This window comes from Mustela nigripes, chromosome 6 (assembly GCF_022355385.1).
Source record: "Mustela nigripes isolate SB6536 chromosome 6, MUSNIG.SB6536, whole genome shotgun sequence".
Taxonomy (NCBI): Eukaryota; Metazoa; Chordata; class Mammalia; order Carnivora; family Mustelidae; genus Mustela; species Mustela nigripes.
The window spans coordinates 81,158,007-81,163,791 of record NC_081562.1 but is presented as its reverse complement, the minus strand read 5'-3'; the positions used below and the strand labels follow the sequence as shown (position 1 = coordinate 81,163,791).

General features: G+C 38.3%; 1 pseudogene; it reads left to right on the top strand.

Annotated features, from left to right (window-relative positions):
* The first annotated feature begins 3,109 nt into the window (after positions 1–3,109).
* LOC132020316 (ATP synthase F(0) complex subunit C2, mitochondrial-like) lies at positions 3,110–4,921 on the top strand (annotated as a pseudogene).
* Positions 4,922–5,785: the final 864 nt, after the last annotated feature.

Sequence of the window (5,785 nt, the reverse complement as noted above, 5' to 3'; positions counted from 1 at the left end):
TATACTCACTGCTAGCACATTATCAAAATGAAGTCAGGGTGGTGTTTACATTTCCATTAGAATGCTAAGGGTTTTTGCTATTTTAAACAATTTTTTAAAGACAGTGACAACCTACAAACAACTGGAAACTGAAAACACCATGTCATTACCCAGATTTAGATTCTAAAGGGACAAAATGATCTCATAAAGAGTGCTACTTAAAACAATGATAAAATTCCAGTCAAAATAATAAGTGAAATCTTCAGAAATGCAATAATGTTATAAAACATTTTACCCTTCAGAACCAAAAAAACACATTTGAATTAATATCTGGGATTATAGCCTTAATAAATTGATTGCAAGGCATTCCTAGTGCTTACTAAACCTCATGGTCTCATATAATATTTTTGTGGCACACACCTCACATTTAACTTAGATCATCTGTGCCTGCTCAGGTCAACTCTTTGCTGTTACAGACACATGGAACCACATCACTGTTTATAATCCTGGCAAGAGTTGTCATCAGGACTGTGAGGCTTCCAAAACCATCTGAATAGAAGAAGTGTTTGTGCCTTTATTGCAGGCATAACTTACTCTGATCAAATGAATTTTATGAAAATCAATATATTATAGGCGATTAGTGAAATGGACTTAATATTCTGTAGAAGAAGGATTCTCCCTGCATCTTCAATAAATTTCCCTTCAAAATTTAGCTCTCTTCATACCTTTAAAGCATGATATAATTTACAAAAAATTTTGGATATGAATCTTGTGTGAAATACCATGTTTATCATGAAAAACAAATAGTAATTGAAGTGCATCCTCCATGGTTGTGAATTCAATGCTATACAGCTTCCCTTAGTTATTCCTTACAACAACCACATGAGATAGCTATAATCCCTAATTTATAAATAAACATAGTAAGGCTTACACAAACTGAGTAGCTGCCAGAGACTGACTCTATGTACCTTTGTGATCTGCATGCTTATGGAGGGCTTGAGGCATGGTGAGAGAAACTGTGAAACCAAGGCAGGAAACACATAATGGAAATGAATTTAAATCCAACTTTTCTTACTCCAAATCCAGTGTTCTTTCCACTACACCAGCCTGCCTGGCCGTAGTAAATGAGGAGGCTTTATCAAGTAAAGCCAACTGAGATGAAACTTAGGGACTCCTATCTGAGATAAAGTGGGCCATGGTTAGGCATAAAGTAATTACACTGAAATTTGTGAACTTTCATAATATTGTTCCTTCACAAGGGAAAGGTCCATCAATTCAACGATGAGCCTGATCATTCATGTTTGGCTACAGAAGTGACTAACATGATCCACTGATAAACAAATGTCCTAGGGACTTCTGATGGCAAGACTAGGGAATTCCAATCAACTTTCTGCAAAGGACAACCAGAGGTGCTGGACAAAATATTTTTAAAAATCTGTTTGAAAACATCAGCTATCTAACATGATCGTAAAGAAATATAGCCTAGGATGTGGAAGAAATAGAGGGACATGGACATAAGCCCAGCATCCAGGGCCATTTTTCCTTTTGGAACATTTGCCAATTCCAGAGGAGCTATTGAGAGCCTAAGACATTGAGAAGAAGTTTTTAAAATGTTTATTTATCTTTTCCATTTTTATTGAGACATAATTCACATGTAACATGGTGTAAGTTCAAGGTGTATAGTAAAATGCCCTGACTTATATATATTATAAAATGCTTACCATTATGATTATCAAAATGATTAATAATAAAGTTACTTAATACCCATCATCTCATCAATATATTAAAGATTTTATTTATTTATTTGACAGACAGAGATCAGGCAGAGAGGCAGGTGGTCGGGGTGGGGAGCAGGCTCCCTGCTGAGCAGAGAGCCCAATGCGGGGCTCGATCCCAGGACCCCGAGACCATGACCTGAGCCAAAGGCAGAGACCCAATGCACTGAATCACCCAGGCGTCCCTGCTTGAAAATTTCTTAATAAATTAAGAATTTCTCAATAAGTACTAAAAAGGGGTCTCCTGTTTGAAAATTTCTTTTTTTTTAAGGATTTTTAAAAATTTATTTATGTATTTGACAGAGAGAGAGAGATCACAAGTAGGCAGAGAGGCAGGCAGAGAGAAAGGGGGAAGCAGGCCCCCCACTGAGCAGAGAGCCCGATGCAGGACTATCCCAGGGCCCCGAGACCATCACCTGAGCTGAAGGGAGAGGCACAACCCACTGAGCCACCCCGGCACCCTTCATCAATATATTAAAATCGTTTTTCTTTAGGGGTGCCTGGTTGGTTCAGTTGGTTAAGTGTCTGACTCTTAATTTTGGCTCAGGTCATGATCTCAGTGTTGTGATATTGGGATCCACACTGAATATGGAGGCTGCTTAAGAATCTCTCTCTCCCTCTGCCCCTCATCCCCTTTCTCTTTCCATCCCCCCCACCCGTATCAAAAAAAAATTTTTTTTTCTTTGCAATGAGAGTGTAAGCAAAGGTTTTGATAGCTTCATGGGGCTAGGGTAGAGATTAGAGTACAGGATTTTCCATGTTATTGAGGGTTCTGGTGGAACTGCCTCAATTAGGCTATATTTTGAAAGTTCATACTCAAAATATAAGGGTAAACCCAAAACAGACAGAAATCTTAAAGAGCTCAGGTTAATCTTAAATCATCTCAATCCTTGAAATTAGATTTAAGTTCTCAAATTGTTCATGCCTCCAGCTACCTGATATGAATATGCGTAAAACTTCTTTGGAAAAAGAAACCATCATTATTGACTACAGATGAGTTCTACAAGTAGTTCTATAAATACAGCATGCAGCACAAAATAGAAAATAACCCAACATATGAAGTGATAAACTTCACGAACAAAATACAACAGAAACAGACAATAGAAAAAGGCCTACCAGGGATTGCCGACACTGTAGTCATCAGACACAGACTAAAATAAAAATGTTTACTGTGTTCAAAGAGATAAGACCATGTTGCACATTTAAGACTAAAACTGGAAATTATAAGATACAATAACAACACAAAAAAAGACTTTTTCTTAATTTTAATAAAAAGACATAGATAAAGAGAGAATTAGAAAATTAGAAGAAAGGTCAGAAAAAAATATTAAGAATGAACATGGAGAAAAATAAGCATGGCTAAAAAATATAGAGGATATAGTGAGAAGAGGTAATGGTATATATATATTATGGGAGTCCAAGAAGGATTGAGGAGAGGAGACAGAATGGGTCACAAATAATATTGGAAAAGATAATGACTGAGAACTTTGCAAAACTAATGAAAGAAACCAAACAACAGATTTAAGAAGGTCTAAAAACCACAAGCAGTATAATCGTAAAAAATTTTAATTTATATACAACAAAGAAAAAGCAATGAAAAGCAAAGAGAATATATTCTTAAGCATAAATCCTTTACATGCATTTATACCTATATAAATCATTGTTATATTTTCAACCATTGCCTTTATTTGTAAAACTTGTCTTCTTTTGTGATTTTGATCTATCTTTACATAGTCTTTGATTGTTTATAGGTAAATTTCTTTGCTTTTATTTATTTATTTATTATTTTTAAATATTTTATTTATTTATTTGACATAGAGAGAGAGAGAGAGTGAGAGTACAAGAAGGAGACTCCTCCTGACCATGTTGACCAGGGAGTCCAACATGGAGGGTTGGTCCCAGGACCCTGACCAGAGCTGAAAGCAGACACTTAACCAACTGAGCCACACTGGCATCCCAAGAAGAAAGGCTCTTTGTTTTTATTAAGGGATTGTAAATTTTTCTTCTCGTAGGAATGGCAGAGCAGATTCATGGGGTGACCCAACAACTGCTTGTGGATTAAGTAGCAATCCCAGCATCTCTAACTCTGTAGGGAATGACAGTCTGTCTGAAGTTATGCCAAGGAAGGAGCTGACAATAGGGATATTGTTTTACTAGCTACATTGGGTTCCCTGAGGAAAAGAGCCAACCCACATGTATTATTTAAGATTTATTTATGGTCTAGTTTAAAAAAAAAGATTGAAACACATGTAAAGTAAGACATTTAAAAGTAAAACACAACAAGAAAGAACATAAGTTGTAGATAATTTCTGGGGCAGATCTGAGGGACGAGATAATAAATTTGGATTCCACTATTCTGGCTTAAAAACAAAGAGGGATAGGGGCGCCTGGGTGGCTCAGTGGGTTAAAGCCTCTGCCTTCGGCTCGGGTCATGATCCCAGGATCATGGGATCGAGTCCCACATCGGGCTCTCAGCTCAGCAGGGAGCCTGCTTCCTCCTCTCTCTCTGCCTGACTCTGCCTACTTGTGATCTCTGTCAAGTGAATAAATAAAATCTTTAAAAAAAAAAAAAAGAGGGATAAACCCAAGTTTACTTAACTTTGACTTTTAATTTTTTCAGAAACACAAAACATACAGATTCAGTTAAAAAGGCAACATTTTGCCCCATCCCTCTCTGCCTTCTCTGCCCTGGGAGCAGCTTTCCTGCCACAGCCGCTCATCCCCTGAAAACGTACACCTCTGCAAAGTTTGTTTCCACCCCGTTCTTGGTCAGGAGCACCTCTCAGCTGTTGAGCTGATCACTGTCTGCAATGGTGCTAAATCCACCCGAGACACTGACAGATGAGGCACCTTATAAGGGCCTCAGCATCTTGGCAGCCCCACATCCCCTGACCTCACTTATTCCTAGCCACAGCTTCCAATCCAGTGCCATTTCAAGGGACGTCCATACAGCAGCCAAGTTCATTGAGGCTGGGACTGCCACGACAGGGGTGGCTGGCTTTGGGGCTGGAACTGGAGCTGTGTTTGGGACCCTTATCATTGGTTATGCCAGGAATCCCTCCCTGAAGCAACAGCTCTTCTCTTACACCATTCTGGGCTTTGCACTCTTGGAGGCCATGGGGCTCTTTTGCCTGTTGGTGGCCTTTCTCAACCTCTTTGCCATATGAAGGAGCCGTCTCCACCTCCCATAGGTCTTTCTCTCATGTCTCATCTATGATGTATGTTCCTTTTCCTATACCTCCCTAGGCAAGCTGAGGAAAGTAGTTGGCTCAGGGTTTGACAGAGGGAAGACAAATAAATGCTGTATTAATAAGAAAAAAAAAAAGGGGCAACATTTTCCCTGGCTATTTAGGAAAGGAAACACTGAAAGTGGTTTAAAAAGCATTGGATTTGGTGGTAAGACAATTGGGTTAAATTCCAACTTTGCTACTCAATAACTGCTCAATTAATCTCATTGAGTCTCAGTGACTTCAAAAGAAAAGAAAATAAAAATAACTGACCCACCTATCAGGGTCATTATGAAAAATGCATTCAATTTGGAAATAATAAAATAATATCAAAAAAGACTCGAGCACCTAAAGACACAAGAGAATGGAAAAAGGTATCTGCCTGCTTCAAATGAATTCAGGGAACCAGATAAAGTTGGATTTCATTTCAGCGGATTGACTGAAGAAAAGAATCCAACCCCAACGTCAGTAATCTTAGAAAAAAAAGAGGCATTAAGAATGAAGGTAAGCAAATATTGTCTTAATATTTACCAAGTGCATATGAGTGGGGGCAGGGAAGAACATTGAATTTTAGGAACAAACACCTAAACTATACTGATTTTTGGCAAGATTCTATAGTGAGTTTTGAGAGAGAGTATTCATTAGGTTAAGAAAGAAAATTACAATTACCAGCAATCAGTATGGGTCCGCTAAGAACAACTTATAATACCTGGTCTTTTTGTTCATGGTAGGTTGGAGAAATGCATCATGATTCCAGCAAAGCATCTGACAAAGTTGCCGGGTGTCACTGAGGACAAGGTGAAG